The sequence below is a fragment of the Ambystoma mexicanum genome, chromosome 11, assembly GCF_040938575.1.
Source record: "Ambystoma mexicanum isolate Mex_15411 chromosome 11, UKY_AmexF1_1, whole genome shotgun sequence".
In the NCBI taxonomy this organism is placed as follows: Eukaryota; Metazoa; Chordata; class Amphibia; order Caudata; family Ambystomatidae; genus Ambystoma; species Ambystoma mexicanum.
The window spans coordinates 98,458,769-98,477,406 of record NC_090934.1 but is presented as its reverse complement, the minus strand read 5'-3'; positions in this window follow the sequence as shown (position 1 = coordinate 98,477,406).

Here is an 18,638-nt window from a genome sequence, read left to right as displayed (position 1 = left end):
TTGTACCTCAGGGATACTGGTGGATGACCTCTGGCTTCAGCCTTCCAATTTCCCGTAGGGTGGGTGAACAGAACAGTACACCACTTGGGTATCTTAATCTTGCAGTGGTGCAAGGCATGGATGGCTTGCACCAGGTTCCCTCCAACTGGGTTCAGAGTCTCTTCACCTTCCTCCACAGCATCTTGTTCCATCTGGCCTGGTTGTCACACATTTCCTCTTGTTTCAAGGAAGCTCTGGAAGGCACATCTGTCTCCTCTGGTAGTGTTTCTCCACCTGGACATCCTTGGGCTCTCTTATACTCCTCACAAGAGATTTGGTCATTCCCCTCGTCGCTGATAGGTGTTTCTTCATGGATGTTTGAATTCTCAGAGCAGATTGGACAATTGCAGGATAGATTCTGTTACTCCTCATTACTTTAGGATTAATGGAGTCTTGGTTTTAGATTATTACTTCAGGATCATTAGGGCCGTTAGTGTGAGCATGAAAACCTTGAAATATGCCTGTTGCACGCAGCACCATCTTTCATTTCTTCCTGATACGGAGAGCGGCTCTCTGCTGCTTCCCAGCTCCTCTGCTTTGCTGTGCCTCTTCCTGCATTTGGTGGCTCTGCCGTTCTAGTCTGTGAGGTGGTGTTTGCTAGCTTACCTGCTTGCGACTCTACAGGCTCTGTAGTTCTTTACCCACACATGCAGGCTTCTCCAGATTACATCTTCGTCAGTGTTTTACATGGCGCCCTGGGAAATGTAGTTCTGTGTACCTGTGCTTCACAGTGGAACACTGATTAAGGCATTACTATGTCTCTGGGGTGTAAGGTACTCATGGTGGCAACAGTAAAGACAGACACAAGTGATCACAGTTCAAGGGTGTTTATTAAATTGCAAAAGTGAGTGAGATAAACGCCTCATCTAAACCTAAAACTAAGATGAGAGCAAGCTTCGACCATCAAATGAAAAATAAGGCAGTCCTTGTGGCGTCTTGTCAAATCAAAAAGGGCCTATACTAAAAAACCTATTGCCAAACCTTACAACTACATACAAAAACGTGTGGGATAGAATTCATAAGAAAGAAAGAAGTGTTCACAAATAAGTCAGGTTGCAGTAGTCGTGCCTCCCTTCCTCACGTCTTGAGCACAGGATAAGGTGGGACCTTGGAGCAAAACACACTTCTCGAGCTTCCCCAGCACGAGACGACAGTTACGTTCTTAGATCATCAGGAGGCTCGATGGCTAAGTCTCTTTTCACTTAAAAATTACTTGCCTTCGAGGGTCGGAAAATAATAAAAAATCAACTCAAAGTTCTTTATCAAAACACAATGGGTGTTAATGTCTCACCCTTGGATCCCCTTCTTCTGGGCTTAGATCCACAAACAGTTCCTATCGCTATCAGGACATTCAGTGGTTGACTTTCTTACTTCAGAGGGCCTGACAGGTTCAAAAATAACAATCAAATGTTCCTTTCGGATTACACTTCAGGTGATGATTCTTCCCTCCCGGGACACCCTTCAGGGTTCAAACACCTTTCGAATATCAGCCTCCCTACCGTCAGGTTCTCTTTGGCTTGTATTCAGAGACCTTTTCCTCACTTGCATTCACTTTTAGCTGGGGCGATGGCTTTTCACCCCTGGGTCCCCCTCTTCCGGGTGCAGACTCTTCTCAATTTCCAGTCTGCCTCCGCCGCGTTCACTATGGCTTTTGTTTGTGCATTTTCTCCTTTTCCATTCACAAGTTCTTGGGTGATGACTTTTCACCCTAGGATCCCCCTCTGCCGGGCTCAGACCTCTTCTTGACGGTTTGCTTCTACTCAATACACTTGTACCTGTTGCACTCACAAGTCTCAATGTCCCTTCAAACAATGAACTGTTGACTTCCCTCCATTGGGTTCACTCTTGTCGTATATTCAGTTCTGTCTTCTTTCTTATTAAACAGGATATGTCTCCCGTAGCATTCACTGGTTTGCCAGTCAAAGACTTTTGACTGTACAGAGGCTTTGCCGAGAACCCTGTATGACCACTTTGACCGTTCCTTTGCTGCCTTCCCAAGGCCTCCTGGTATTAGCAGTTTCAACAAAACGTGGGACCGAGCAGAGTCTCTCGAGTAAGCAACCTCTGCAGCTGGTCTCCCCTATAATTTTAAAGTTCCCTTGAGTTGCTACTTTGTAGCTTTCGTTCAACACAGTTTGGTTCTTAGTGGCTCTCCCTTCAACTCACTGGCTGTGATGAACTGCATGGCGTTTCTTGTATATGGAGTCAAGGCCTGTACCTATTACGCTCACCTGGTCTCTGCGGAGGCGTTGGGGCACGGTTGCAGCCCTCCCGGGGGTGAGGTCGCTCACGTCCGACTTCGCCCTCTGCACTTATGTGGTGACTGGTGTGCTCCTGTGTGGAGAATAGGGAGCGTGAGTATGCCAGCTTGTGCGCCTGATCCCCTTCCAGACCCCTTCTCCCAAACCGTGGTACCCGTGGGATGCGCTGTCCTTGGAAAGCTCACCTGTTGATTAGTTTTGGCGAGCACTCCATCCTGCTGCTTCTGGCAGGGGCACGTGTATGATCTGGACCGAGTTCCTTCACTGGTCCCTTGCACGTGGTAGTCCAGTCCTGCTGCGACTAAGCCACTATACTTCAGGTAAGTGTTCCTGTTTGCCTTTGTCTTTCCATGTCTGTTTTTGTTGTATTGTAAAATTAGTTGTCTTATGTTGCTGTCCGTTCCACTTTTGATGTTTGCTCTTTTGCTTTCTTCCCTTGCAGGTGAGGATGCCGGACTGGCAGAAGCTTTAGAGCTCGAGGCAACAGCCGGAGGGAATGAGCAACGAAGCTGCAACAGTACAGTAGCTGGTAAATTGTTAACTAGGGGGCTCGCAGGGATCAAATGCGGTGCGGCCCTAGGACGCGCTGCATTTCAACTCTGCGCGGCCCATAGTTAACAACTTACCAGCTACTGTCCCGTTGCAGTTTGTCTTCTTCACAGGGTCCGAGTTCACGGATGCGGAGTGAGGTGCTGTGGCATCGGGATCAAGATCACTGGATGTCAGGAGATGAGTGTGCAGAAGAAGCGATGAAGCACTGGTTTCCTGGAGGTGAGTATGCAGGAGAACGCCTGGTTTCAAAGGTAAGTAAACTGGTCCAAGCGGCGGTGAGCGGCAAATTGCACTCGAGTGCACAGTAACGCGAAGCACCGGCCTTAAGGATGGAGCAGCTTATATAGCTGAGCTTCTGAAGCCACGCCCACCAGGTTCAGCCTGCATGCCACACCCTGCCACACCTGATGAGTCAGCACATGAAGACCAGGCCTAGGGAGCCACATCCGATGAGTCAGCACATGAGAATGTTCTCTGGAATAAAAGCTTTCAGCTCCTGGAAAGTTCTTGTAAAATAAAAGCACTTCTGCACTGAAATAAAGTAAAAGCACTCCTGCACTGAAATGAAGTGTTCCTGCTCACATCTCTATATGAGCCAGGCGCCAAAGGCACCAGGACTGAGTCCAGCCAGGGCCCCTGTGTTTATAGGTCCCAAAGGGACATAAGTGAGTCAAGTGACCTATTGCCCCCAACACTAGATGGTGTGGTTTTTGTGTTCTGGGGCCTGTAGCCATGACAGTACCACAGTAGCAGGCGTCTCCCTCGGTCCTGCGTATCAGTGTTGGCAAGATATGTGCGCCGTTGACGTCTGCTGCGACACACTTGAGCTATTGTCTGCCGTTTCACAATTCCTTCTGCACAGGTTTCGCTGATCTGGGTCAAAGATTGCAAGGTAGCGTCTCTCTTGTCAGCCTCTCAATATTTTACACCCTTCTTCTCCTCTTGAACTGCCGTGCCTGGATAGCTGTCTCGTTGTGTGGTTTGCCTTGCTCGTCATGTGTTTTTGTGCTCCAACTTTTATCCCTGCAGGGAAAGGAAAGGCCTGTCAGGTGTGTGTGATTCAGGTCTATTGCCTGACTTTGCCTGACCCTTGGGTTGGGACATGTCAGGTAAACCGTTTTTGTATTGGTACGTCATTTTTCCCTGTATGGGAAGGTATTTGTGTTGGAAAAGGAGGGTGGTAGAGTTTCCAAGTATCTTACAGGGTTGGAAGGGGAAAAGGTGTTATATGGATTTATGACCTTCATACTAAAGGGTTGGTGACCTCAGAAGGGTAGGTTTTGTAGGGTTTGTGAAATGAGTAGGAAAGTTTGTGGGAACTGAAGTTGTTGCTCACATTTGACTGGGAGTTCAGAAAATGATAATCAGAGGGACGGGATTGGTAGGGTTCGTGAAGCAAACAGGAATATCCTGGATTGTGAATGAACCTTCTGAGGTCACCAACCCTTAAGTATGGGGATTGCGGGAATGATAGTGTTTTGTCAAGGTACACTGGGTGTTCGTGAATTAATTATCAGAGGGACCTGGAAAAGAATGACCAGAAATATTCGGGCAAGACACAGGAAAACAGGGTTTTTTGGGAGAGATCATTTTTTGGATGTAACAGGGTTTGGGATCCTAGGGGATTTGTTATATACAGAGGGGTCAGTGGATTTAGGTAAAGTATAATACTCCGTCTCACCTGGGTTATTTGCCCCAAGCACAACCCCAGGCTCCCCCATCGAGGTGATCCTTTATTGCTCTGTCGCCCCCAGGGTTGAGATCTGAGCATGCCAGCCCTTCATTGGCCACCTTTATAAGGGACTCTGAGGGTCTGCTTGGGAGAATACCCTCAGGTTTCTCACATACCTTTCCCCTATGCTGGTTGGACCGTCGGGTTTCATCTGAATATTTCATGATGGAACACCAAGGTCGTTGGTCCAAGCATTCCAGCATATAACTGGGAGTGTTACTGCTGGGATTCTCAACCCTTTCGTGGTTGTTTAGGGCATACGTGGGAGATGGCTTTAAGAGTTCTCTCACTTCTTTTTCTCTCTCGATTTTCCTCCCCCTTTCTGTCTGTTCATTAACCCCTCTTCTACAGCCTCAGGGCAGATCTCTATAGCATGGCCTCTCTCTCCAAAAAATAAGCATGTTTATAACTGCGAGGTTTCTGATGTATCTAGAGATATAGTAGAATGGCCACAAACTCACCTAGAGTTTCTACCCCAGTGAAAATATAATCTATACACCTATGCACTCCATGAGGGGCCGAGAAATGGGAATAACCATGCGCCTCGCCATGTCTCTCCATCCACACATCTACCAATTGCAAATTTCATAATCGGGAACCGAGAGCATTAGCCGGTAGTGTGGGTTTCCTATATTTCCTATCTGATCTATCCAGACCAGGGTTAAGGGTGCAGTTAAAGACCCCAACCCAGACGCAAGCAGACGCCCAGTATATAGACAACTTTGAGTATAATGACTGAAAAAATGTTGTGGCATCGTGGTTCGGAGCTCATGTGTTTACAAAGAATATCTCCCTATTTTACAATAGCCCATTTACCATGACCATTCTGTCCTCATCATCACTTTTTTTAATAACTCTGTTTATTGAATTTAAACAACAAAACATAAGAGACATATAAGAATAAGAATAAGACATGAATCAGCAGTATACATGTGGAAGGCAATCTCAGCAGTATTCATGTTGAAGGCAATCGTCCATATCGGCGGGGCCCGTAGGGCCGAGTACCAGAAGACAACAAGACAACAATAGGACCAGGCAGGCAAACAAAGCAAGCATCACTACCGGTGCACCCCCACCCACAGAGCTTATTGAGCATCTAGCCATTTGCCCCATATTTTCTCGAATTTACGGGGGCAGCCCCTTGCATTATAGATTCGGCGCTCTAAGGTAGCACCTCTGTCCAGCTCGTTACTCCATCGATTCAGGCTCAATGGTTCGTCCGACCCCCAATTGGCCGCTATAAGCCTTTTGCATGCCCCAGCGCCGTTGCCAAGAACATTTTTTCATATTTGGGCAGGTCTACTTCCCCCCCAATGCCCAATAGTACCATCTTGGGGTCCCTGGGAATTGGTGTCCCCAAAGCGGCTGAGATTGTATTAACGCATTCCACCCAGAAGGCCTGTATCACCTGACAGTCCCATATCATATGGTAGAAGGTGGCGGGTTCAGTTTTGCATCGGACACATATCTCGTCTTCTATTCCACCCCATCTGGCCATTGCAGTGCGCGAGTGATATGAACGATGTAGGATCCTCAACTGTATGAGCCTAAGCTTGGATTCTATCCCAATTTCTCTAGGGGACATTAACGCTTCTACCCAGTCTTCAGGTTCCAGGGGGCCCAGGTCCCTTTCCCACTTTGCCTTTAGTCCGTCGAGTTGTGGAGTCCCGAATGCGCTAAGGGCCTGATAGAGGGTGGAAGTGACCCTAGAAGAGATGTACTGCGGGAGAATATTGGTCTCGATGGGGGAGCAAGGGGGTAGGACCGTCGTGTCGGGGAATTGGGCGCGGATTGCGTGGGACAATTGCGCATGCCGAAACCGATCCATGGGAGCAAGGTTGAATTGTTCGCGCATGGTCTCAAAGCTCAAGAGGCGGCCCTCTTGTATAATTTGTGCTAATGTGTGTATCCCTTTGGTCAGCCAGTGACCGAAGGGGCCCATTTTTACCAGTTCCGGGAGGTGCGCATTGTGCCATATGGGTTGCGACAGTGTTGGCTGGCCTTCCCAGCCGATTAGCTTGTGAGCGGCCCGCCAAGCTCTCCGGATGTGATGGGACATTTTGGGCAGCGCCGGGAGTTGGTCGCGGGTGGCGTACAGGATTTGGAGCGGTGTTAGTGGGGACATGGTCTCCAGCTCTATACGGTTGTGTGGCTGTGTGGGGTCTGCATGCATCCAGTCATTCACTACTCCTATTTGTGTGGCCAAGTAATAGGTGCGTATTGAAAGGAAGCGCCCCCAATTTCAGCACGATCCTCCCCGCAATGAGAGACAATAAAGGACTCTCCCGTAATGGGAATAAGGCCAAGACAGAGTGCGGGTGAGCTTAAGTGGGAGTTTATCCAAAGAATATGGCATGCAAAGAACTCTGCAACCTCCGAGAGCGCTCTGTCTGACAATCGCAAAGACAGGCGTATTTCTAATACAAAAAACGTCATCAGAACCTACACACTATAGGGGGCACAAGTTAATTGGGATTGGGTGGCGTCGACTAACTATAGGTGTTGCTGCAGTGTGGTTGGTCTCGGCGAGAGGACGTCACTGGTCAGCCTCGTGGGTTGGGTTGGGCCTGGCAGGCCGGCTTGAGGTCATCTGGGCGGTGTTGGTGAGCTGGGGCAGCCTGTGACAAAGATGAATACCTTCCCTGACTCCTTTGCCCTAGGTCATTCACATTGCAGTTACTTAAGAAACGACAGTTTAACTTCTACAGTAAATCCTTTCTTTGGTTATCTTACAAATAGATACAACACGTGAGGAATGCACCCTGTGAGGGGTCTGGTGGGCGTCTGTCGGGGTGAGATTTACCTGTGTCCTTGTGACCGGTATTTTAGGTCGAGGGGCTGGGCTCCGGGGCCTGGGACGGGTGGTACATGCCTGTCTGCTGCGTTAGAAGTAATTATAAATGGTCCACTTTGTCTTGTCCCAGTGTCGGGGGTCGCCCATGCACGGGGCCATACTTAGGGTGATCTGGGGGGACTGGGGGATTTACGAGAGGGTGCTGGTAGATCTGTGGATTCAATGGTGGTTTTTATTACCATGCTGTAAATAACGCAGGTGGCGGGCTGTGGCCTTGGATGCTGTAACGGGGCCTACAAATCTCTGAAGCGGCTCCAGCTTGGTTGGGGGAGGTGAGGGAGCGCGATACAGGCCTTAGCTTTCGTGTCTGGCAGGCTTCACAGGGTGGGAGGGAGAATGGCCTTGCACATATTCACAAAGGTATTTTCCTCATGTGTTGTCGACTTTTGGGTGCAGGCTTTTATAATGCCAGCCTCATTCTAGTTTACTTGAACACACATATATTTCAATTTCATTATACATCTCTTTGTTAACTGATTCAAAGTACCTTTTCATGGTATTGCATTCTATCCACTACAATATTTGTCTATCTATACATATATATTTCTGGCATTAAACGAGGTAGCACTAGGTTGTGGACCGCAGAGAATGGTGCTTGCCGCTGCGGGTGGCTAAGAGGACATATATGGGTTAAGGTTTTGTACACAAAACTTAAAAAACATTCTTACATATATGGGTTACACGTGTCATTGTATACTTATGTACATCTGTGCTCTAGCAGCATTAGTCTAGTCATGGTACAAAGTCATTTAAACGTTGCATTTTTATGGTTAATTCGCATTTGCAGGTTCTGTTTAAGAGAATTAGTTCTTTGACACTGATGCTTGTGCAGTTTTTCCCCCGGCGCCCCGTCCTTGCTGATCAGGTCGCGCGGGGCGCAGTATTACATTGTGGACTAGAAATTGCTACAGTGTTAATGTTGTATGCTCGCGCTTATCCGACTTTCTCATGGGAACGCGCTCGCAGCGGATCTGCCATGGTGCTGCGGCAGCAGGGATGCTTGAAAGCCCTCCAACTGTGGGGGCCGCGCTACAGTGCGCTAAACTCACGCCATCTTTGTCAACCAAGATGGCTTCTAGGCCTGACTAAACTTTAGTATATGCGAACATTGGATGTGTAAGGGCGATGTCATCGGGGGGCGAACCCTCCTCCACCTGGGCCCGGGTGGCGTGAGGGGGCGCCCAACGAGCCATGGTCCTCACCTGGGGAGAATGATGTAGGTGAGGGGGGCCTTCAAGGCCTGTCCTCCCCTACATTTCCCCCCTTTCGTTACTTAAAGTAACAAATTCTTTAGCTCTTCTAACCTTCTACACTCCTGCTCTTCTATCACTGCGTCATCCCATGCAGGTGTCCCTTGAATGGGCATCCAGGCTCGACACACCCCCCTTAAGCTCCCACCTCTTCTAGCATATTGGTCTGGTGTGCATGTTAAGTATATACAATCACCAGTGTCTTCCAGATCTACCCAGACCTCTTCATACCATTCCAATTCCACATCTCGGGGCTCCTTGATAGTGGTGTGCCATAGTTTGTCCACTATATACTTATCACGGTACATGGGCACTAACTGGTACTTGGGAGTGTTATCTGTCCCTGTCTGTATATGTACTTCTTGTGTTGCTTTAATTGTACCACCAGAGTTGCCCATTGTCACCATCATCATTGCACCGTTAGGGACCGCACTAGCACAACATCGGAGGCCCACCTGGCACAGGCAGAAGATCACAAGGAGGAACACCACGACTGGCACCAGAAATTTCATTGCCATTCCGAGCCACGAAGGAACCCAGGAGAAGATATTGTCGAACCACATGCTATTTTCCGCTCCGCCTTCCATCTTCATTTTCTCTCCCAAGTTATGCACTGCTTCGATCACGTGGGACAGGGAGCCATTTTCTGCGTCTTCAGAAGGTACGAAAGTGCAGCAGGCACTTCCTATTTTTCGGCAAACACCTCCGTCCATCGCTGTTAACAGGTCCAAGACATACCTGTTCTGCATGGTCATTAGTCGTAGAGCTCGCAGTTCCACCTTTATTATGTTAAAACCCTCTTCAGTGTCATTGGCCAGCTGAATTAGTTCCCAACGCGTTATCTGGAGCCATTTTGCGTTTACCCTTGCTTGGATACTTGGTATTAGTGAGGCAAAGAATGTCTCTACAGAGCTGAACAGCCGGTACCTGTCTGGGATCTGTGCCAACAAATCAGATGATGCTTTCGATATATAGTTTGATGCTCGTCTGCTTCGGGATAGCTCTTCTCCCTTCTCTCCAGAGGACAGGACATAGATGTGTGATTTCGCAGTGGGAAAAGCTGCACTCCGAGGCACGTTTCCTGGCATCCTTTTGTTTTCGTCGACGTGGCTTTCTGGGATCACCATTAGGGCTGAGTGTAGAGTGGCCATTGAGCAGCTGCCACTCCATGCCTGGGGAAGGTGTAGGTAGGCCTGATTCCCACACACCCAGTATTTGTCCATTAATGCGGCTGTTCCTTTTTTCATATCTGGGATGGTGAGAGTTTTGTTACAGTTCTTGTTGATTCCCATTGTCACCTTCCCTTCTCCCTTGAAACATAGTTCGCTGTTTATTTCGCTCTGTAGTTTGAAGGGTTTCTCCATCGCTGTTACCCATGTTAGTTTTGAAATGTGTTCTTTCCATATTGGTGTGCACGTTTCCTCCATCCATTTCAGCTTGTCCGGTTGGACACCTCTCAACGCTTCCGCTTTGCACAACACCTCTTCATCTTTCCATTTGTTTTCAGAATACAGTGTTCCTTGTATTGCAAAAAATGGTTCTTTGAGGCAGACCACTCCTGATGCTTTTGGGTAGCATGTTTTTTCCGTCTGCATAATCTTGAAAGTGACGTCGTGTGCCTGGAAGGTGTTCTTTATTCGACACAGCGTGAGATGAAGGAGACACTGGGCATCTACAATGGGCAATTCTTTAGGCAACAACACTTTAGGTGTACCTGATGCGTGGGGGATGAGTGAGCAGACATAGCAGCTCTCATTTGTTGTTCGTTTAGCTGTTGTACTCATGTCAGCATACCATTTATTTGTTTGGTGGGGGTGTCGTGGGTCTTCCATCTTGTCTAAGCCCAACCCATAGTACTCGTCATACCCCCTCCTACTTGTCTCTCTTTTCCGCCTACTATTCTTGCTTCTCCTATCTCTGCTGCTTTTGATAGATGAAGAGATGGGCCCCTCTTCTGCCTTTCCACCCCCCTTTTCCAGTACCCCATATAACTCCTCATGTTCTGTCATGGTTATCACCTTTCCATCTTCCTCAATGAACAGCAAATCACTGTTTTCTATCGGGGCGGGGAGGGACGTGGGGCTGCTATGTATTTCAGGTAGGGGCATCGTGTCATCTTCCTTTTCTTTTTGCAACCGTTTTGATTTTGACAGGGCATCAGTGGGTGGTGTGGTATAGTAACCCCATACGAGGTTTGATCCATCCCACACCAGAAAATCACCTTCTCTAGTATATACACTTGTAGTTGAATTGGTCTCATAGGTTAGGGTGCTGTTACTCCCCCCTCCCCCCTCGTTCATCTCGATAGAGATGAACGCTATGAACCAATATGTGACCAAACAGAAAATCGAGATAAAAAACACTACGACACACATCGATAGTCCACATTCGTATGAGTATGTGCATCTCTTAATTAGCATTTGTCTAATTCTAACAACTCTATCCGTTGCAGGCTGCCCATTATTTTCCATTGTAGCTCCTGTTTAAGATATAAAAGTGCATTAAGTACAGACTTGTAAACATTTCTGATATTGTAAAACCTTACTTTGACAGGGTATGGGAGTGGGTGGGGGAGGGCGTGGTATTCACTGACAAGGGTATATACAATCAATAACATCAATACATCATCTTATATATGCACAGACCTACTTAAAAGTATGAAAAAGACGAACCACAGAAAAACAAAAAATAAAACGAAAACATTTTTTTTTTTTTTTTTTCATACACAACTGTTTTGTCAGCCGTTTCACCATTGACCACCGTACATACACATATTCTTGTTCACTCATTCTGCTCGACCTCACTGTCCGCTGTTGCCTGTGCCTCGTCCTGTACTTCTCCTTCCACGGCGCTATATGCTCTGCGTACATCTGTCAAATGCACCCAGTACCTAAGGCCCTTTACCTTTACCGCCGTGGGCGTACAAAACACTACTTCATAAGGGCCATGGAAACGGGGCGCATTCCATCTTCGCACAAAGCTCCTGACATATATGAAGTCACCTGGCATTAGTTGTAATTGTTTGTCAGGCTGTGTCACTTGTTCTGTTGTATTTCCCTCCTCTCTTGTAAATGGTGGCGCCAGTTGCTTTGCTATTATGCGCGCTGCCTGTGTCAATTTTTTCAAATATTCTGTGAATTCTTCTCCCAACACCGCAGCGCTTCTATGTGCATCAGACCGTTCACGGAGAGGCGAATGTGTTGTATTCATTCTCCTCCCTGTGACAATCTCATGTGGGGACAAATGGTGGTCCTTGCTAGGCTGGTTGCGTAATTCGAACAGGGCCAGGGGTAGGCAGTACATCCAATTCTTTTTCAGTGAAAAACATAGTTTTGACAATCTACTTTTTAACAGGCCGTTCATCTTTTCCACTACGCCATTACTTTGAGGATGATAAATCGAACATAACTTGTGTTTTATCCCCAACAATGTGGTCACTTCTTTGAACAGTTCATTAACAAAGTGTGTGCCGTTGTCTGAGCGAATCACGTCGCAAATTCCCCAGCGCGGGAATACTTCCCTCACCAAGAATTTCGCGGCGCTTTTCGCGTCCGGGCGCGCGCAGGGACCTGCCTCCACCCACCTCGAGAAGGGACATACGACCACAATCATGTAACGAGCCCCATTGCACCTTTCTCCCATGTCGACATAATCAATGTGGAGCTCTCTGAATGGGCCAGTGGGTTTTGGTATTGTGCCTCTCAGTGTGCGTAATGTCATTCCTGAGTTGTAAATTTGACATGTTGTGCATTCTAATGCAAGCCTAGTGACGTGTTCCTGTAGGCAAGGTGCAAACCAATCTTCTTGTATCTCTGCCACTATGTGTTGTTTTGCATTGTGTGCAGGGAAGTGTAGTTGTTGGAATGCTATTTCCAACAATGTAACTGGCATCACTACTTTCCCCGAACTTTCTTGTCGCCACAATAAATCTGTTGGTGACTTGCTGCACCCCCTCTTAGTCCATAGCAATTTTTCTTCTACAGTAGCTCCCTCTTGCAGCTCCATTAATTCTTGCGTAGGCATCATGTTATATCCTGTAGGGACCTCTTGGTTTGTCGTGTTGTGCAACATGAACTCCCCTACCTCATTCTTTTGGAAATATGAAGCTTCCTTGGCGGCGGCGTCTGCTGCCGCGTTTCCCAAAGACACCACATCTGTGTTAGAAGTATGTGCTTGGCATTTCACAATTGCCACTGCCGTGGGGTCTTGCAAAGCCTCAATTAATTCTTTCAACAAATCTGCATGCTGGACAGGTGTTCCATCTGCTCGTCGAAACCCTCTCCGCCCCCATCGTGCCAGCCCTCCGTGTACTGTTGTTGTCATGTATGCTGAATCTGTGTATATTGTTACTGCGCACCCCTTGGCTGCATGCAGTGCTTCTATTAGTGCTATCAGTTCTGCTGCTTGGGCCGAATAGTGTGATGGGAGGCGGTACTGCACTAGTGTTTCATATTCGCCTTCCTCCAATCGTACCACTGCCATGCCCACATGTTTCTCTCCTGTTTCCATGTCAATCGATGCTGACCCATCCACGAAATACACCTCTCCCTCATTCAGCGCATTCTCCGAAACCACCTGATCCTCACCTTCGTCCCCTGTGTATGTTGCACAGTTGTGGTTCTGCATGTCTTCTATTGTGCACGCCTCTGTGATGAATGTGGCTGGGTTCACTGTTTTGCATCTTACTATGTGGATGTTCGCACTGGACAATATTATTTCGTCTGCTGTGGCGCGTTGTGTTGTCAATGTGCTCTTTGATCGTTCCAATATCGCAAAAAGTGAGTGTTCCACGAACAATGTTACTTGACAGCCCATTACTATCGTGGCACTTTTTTCAATGGCGAACGCGGCTGCGGCGAGTGATTGCTCGCACGCGAAATGCCCTTGCATAACGGCGTCCAGAGTGCCGCTATAGTAAGCTAGTGGCTTATGGCCCAACGATGTCTTTTGTGTCAGCACTGCTGTCATTAGTGTTCCTTTGCAGTGCGAAAATAAGAAAAATTCGCGTCCATAATCTGGATTTGCCAAAACTGGAGCGCTAGATACTAGCTCTTTCAGTGAGTTAAATGACGTGTTCATTTCTTCAGACCATTCTATGCGTCTGTTTTCCTGTTGTGCTTCTTTTAGTGCCTGCAATAAGGGCCTTGTGTATGCGGCATAGTCTAATATCCATGCTCGACAGTAGTTGCACATACCCAGAAATTTCTGCATGTCTTTTACTGTTTTGGGCTCTCCAACTGCTCTGATTGCCTCTGCTCTGTCAGGTATGATCCGTTTTCCATCTTTTGATATCAGCTGTCCCAAGTATAGGACCTCGGTCAGGCAGTATTGTAACTTACCCTTATCCACCTTGTACCCTTTATTGGCTAGTAATGTTAAGAGTGTTATTGAATCCTTTCTACACTCTTCCTCGTTCTGTGCACAAACCAATAAATCGTCAACGTACTGAATCACCGTACTCTCTACAGATAAGTTCCCCAGATCTTCATGTAGTATCCTGTTGAATATGCTTGGGCTTTCGCAATATCCTTGTGGTAGCCTGCAGTGTTCGAACCTCCTCCCCCCTAGTGTAAATGCTGTTAAGTACCTACTCTCTTCTGCTAGGGGAATTGAGAAGAATGCATTTTTTAGGTCAATTACTGTGAAATGAGATGCTTCTTTTGGGATGTTGCATAGTATTGTCGCCGGGTTCGGCACTAGAGGGAACTCTTTCTGAATCACATCATTGAGTGGGCGTAAATCTTGTATCATCCTCCATGAACCTCCCTTCGCCTTTTTGATTGCGTAAATGCATGTGTTACATGGGGAGTTTGAGGGCACTATTATTCCTTGCGCTAACAGTGCGTCTATTGTCTCCTTGATCCCTTCTTCTGCTTCGCGTGACAATGGGTATTGTTTCACCCGGGGTAAAATTGCTCCTTGTTTCAGTTTTATTACTACAGGCTGAACCCCATGCAGTAACCCCACATCATGGGGGCCGTTCGTCCATATGTTAGTGGGTACTGTCCTCATGTCATCATCAAAAAATGTATGTGGTGCTCCTACTACTGCCATTAATTCAACTGGAGTTTCTCTTGCTGTAACTACAATGTCGCACGGCATTGCTAGCTCCAGTACTATTTCGCCATCTGTCTCGGCGTCAGAAAAGAGATCTTCATCTGACAGCTCCCGCAGTGGGATGTTTGCATTTGTACACAGTACCGTCCGCCATTCACATCCTTCCATGTCAATGCCAATCACACATATTCTATTTGCTGATACGTGTACTGCGTGTAAATCCAATGATAGCACCGAGCCGGGAGCTGTGTCGGGGCACACGATGGGGCGGAAGAGGAACTCGGCTGGGATCCTCCACTCCATTCTTTTCAATTCTGGTACTATGAGAGCCAATGCTCGTATGCCCTCAATAAACATCTCTTCGTTTTTTGGTAATCCTCTAATCTCTTGCGTGATTGCGTGGCCCTGTATTACTGCCATTATGCGTAGCGGACATATGCCAGGTGTTGAACATACTATACCACTCCCTGTGAATGATATCGTCATGTTTAGTTTGCTTAAGAGATCCCTCCCCAGCAAATTTATTGGAGATCGTTCGTAGTACAGCAAGGGTGCCTTCACTGTTTTACCCCCCACTGTTACATCCAATTCTTCTGTGTAAGGAACTTCAATTACAGCCCCAGAGAACCCCTGCGTCTCTAACGTTCTGTTAGATAACGGGAACCGGCCCTCTTTAATGCATGATTTCTCCGCTCCCGAATCCACCATGAATATGAATTGCTTGTCTCCTATCTGCGCCCCTATCAATGGTTCCTCTGCTGCACTGAGGGTCGTAGATAGAACTGGACACGCAAGTGTTCTCTGTGGGCTGTCCTATGCAGTGTGTCTTTGTGCTCCCCCTTGATCGAAAATGTTTCCCGACACCACTGAAACGCCGCTGTAGGGCGCGGGGGCGGGGGCTCCGTTTGATACTGTGGCGAACGTGTTGCCTGGTGTGTACTGTGTAATGTCATTATTCTGTGGGTGGTTTTGTGTTCTGTACTGGTGTCCTTGTAATTGTGCATTACCCCCTTGCCCTGCGTTTCCTTGTTGTTGGTGCTGTCCCATGGGGAGGCCGTATGGGCTTCCTGGGTGGGGGTGACCGTACTGTCCTGTCTCCTGAAATCCGTTGTTTTGTCTGTTTCTACACTCCCTTGAGTAATGTCCCCACCTCCCGCAATTCCAACAGCTCCCCTGTGGACCTCTGGGACCCTGCCACCCATTTCCTCCCATTCCTCCATACCCTTGTCCGCCTCTTCTGCCCCTATACCCACCTCTTCCCCCTCGTGGGGCCCACTCTTGCCACATTGGACCTCCGCTCTGTTCTTGATCGGTCCACTGCCGCTGTCCTTGTCCTGCCCAATTAGCTGCTATTCTCCCTTGTATTGCTATCTGCCCCTCCTCTCCTTCGTCTCCCTCCCTCATGAGTGGGAGCCCGGCTACCACTGCTGCAACCTTCACAAGTTTTGATTGTACCAACTTCGCCTCGTCTGCCAACCTTTTCTGCGCTACCTCCCTCTCTCTTTCTTTTATCCTTTTGCAATGGTGCACTATAATGCTTTGTATTTCTGGCCACCCCTTTGCCTCGACGCCCGCTATTTTATCAAGCGCCTTTTGCACCTCTTTTGGGAGCCCTCTCTTGATGATAAAATAAAACAGTGATGTTGACTGGTGCCAGGGCGTGCCCGTTTCCGCTCTCCACATCTCCTGCACCCGGAGAATGTAATCCATAGCATCCTCCCCATCATTCATTGTACATTGCATTACTGACTGTAAATCCGGAGTATCTGGGAACGTCTCCCGCAGCGCGTCCCATACCCTTGCCCGCACTGTATTAAATGAAGCCCCATCATGACGGTCACAATCTAATGTCACACCCGGGAAACCAGCCTTAGCCCATACCCTGTCTGCTTGATCTCCTACTGCGGACACTATTAGGCTTTTCACATCGCCCACTGCCAACGGTATGCCGGCAGTATGTTTCTCGAAGGCATATATCCACTTGCTCGCCCCTCCTGACAACGGGGGCAATAACTTCATTAAATTAGCTTTATCCATCTGGGCCCAGGGTATGTAGTTTGGTCTCCCTCCTCCTCTGTGTATCAATGGAAGTTGCAACTTCCCCTTGGCAGTTGCACCTTCACTTCCTTTTGGCGTCGTTGTCCCCAACGACGCCATCCTCCCCACTCTGTTCCTTAGTCGTCCCATCCATTCGTCATCTATTCCTAGCGAGCATGCACCGTCCATCTCGTCGCTTTCCCCTCCTACTGCCATGCTCAACCTATCACTTTCATCCAAGTCGCCTCTAACATCACATAACAGGTCCTCTCTTATCCCTGTCTGTCGTGATACATCACTGATGCTCCCCTCTGATGCTCCCACCTCTATTATTCGTGTCGGTTCTTCTTCAATCCTGAACAGTATTTCCCCCTTTTTCCATCCTTCCTCAATGTGTCTACTTTCACTTGATGCCCTAGACGTGCGTCCCGATCGTGTTGGGGAGCACGCCGTGCGCTCACATATGTCCTTTATTCTCGAAAGTTCATCTCTTGCTATTGAGAGCCTTGATTCTAAATCATTCGTTAGTTTTTCTACATCTACTCTTTGTGTACCTGTCTGGGCTCGCTCCCTAGTACTTTCGTATGGCGGGGGGGCTGTTGGTCTTTGAGGCGTAGTTGTTATAGGGGGAGGCACATAAGTAGGATCGCTATACCCTGCTGCGGGGGCTGGCTTGTTTAGTATCGGGTACAAGCTAATCACTTCTGTTGGTTGCTCTTCGTTTAGCTGCTCTCTTTCCTCTCTTGGGATCATGAGCGGGTTGTCTGTAGTGGACGGTAGGTTGTTGTCAGGTACCGGAGCCTTGGGTGGGGGTACTTCCTCAAACAATCTCCAGAGATCTAATATTTCCTTCCTGTTGTGCCATTGTTTTCCCTTATATTTGATGCTAATGCATGTCCGTACCATATCTAAAACGCTTTTGTCAAAAGACCCCCCTTCGGGCCAGATCTGGGGCAATCCCTCCCCCTTCAATTCTGTTATCCATTGATCGTGATACTTCTTTATTCGTTCTGCATACCCTGGTAAGCTCTTACAAATATGTGACAAGGGAGTTTCTGCCCCCATCTTCTAAATCAATAACAATGATCGTGTACAGTTCCTTTACCTCAGTTTAGCAATAGATATGTGTATGTATACCTCTGTGGCACAGACAAGAGCGGACTCTCAACAAAGTCACCCAAATTAATTCACTATGCAAATTCTGTCTTATTCACCGTGCCTCATTTCCTTCTCGTTCCATACGCTCACACGTAATTTCACTCGCAATCAATCTGCTGTTAGTTATGGCCAACGCTCTCTTGCACCCCCTAACGGTCACTTCTCCACCTCCACCACTCGCACGGTGTGCGCACACCTCACACTGTCTTACCACTCACACCTCGCTTTTTTCCTCCCTTTCCTCCCTGGCCGGCTGTCCCTGTTTGTTCTTTTTAGGTAACTAGATGCCCTTCTACGTGTACCAGTATTTTGATCCCCTACTCGTACTCGTTTTTTTTTTTTTTTTTTTTGTTACTCGGTTCACCCCAGGCTTACTTTTAGTCCCGACCCTTACCCCCAGAGCAAAAGAAATAGAAAGAAATAGCAAATACTAAAATATACTCCGTGTCTCCTTTTGCCAGACACTAATAACTTATTTTTTCACTTCTTCATATATTCCCAGTACTAGTTTAGATAGCACTATGCGGCGCCGCCTTCCACCCCCTTTCGGAGCTAGGTTCCCGTCACTTCTACTTCTTCATTCACTTATTACTCCTAATGGCCATATGCATAGAGAAAGATAAAGAAAGTTTCAAGACCCGTCTTTAGTAGACCCCCGTAATTCCCTTTTCTACCCGTCCACTTTCTCTTATTCACAA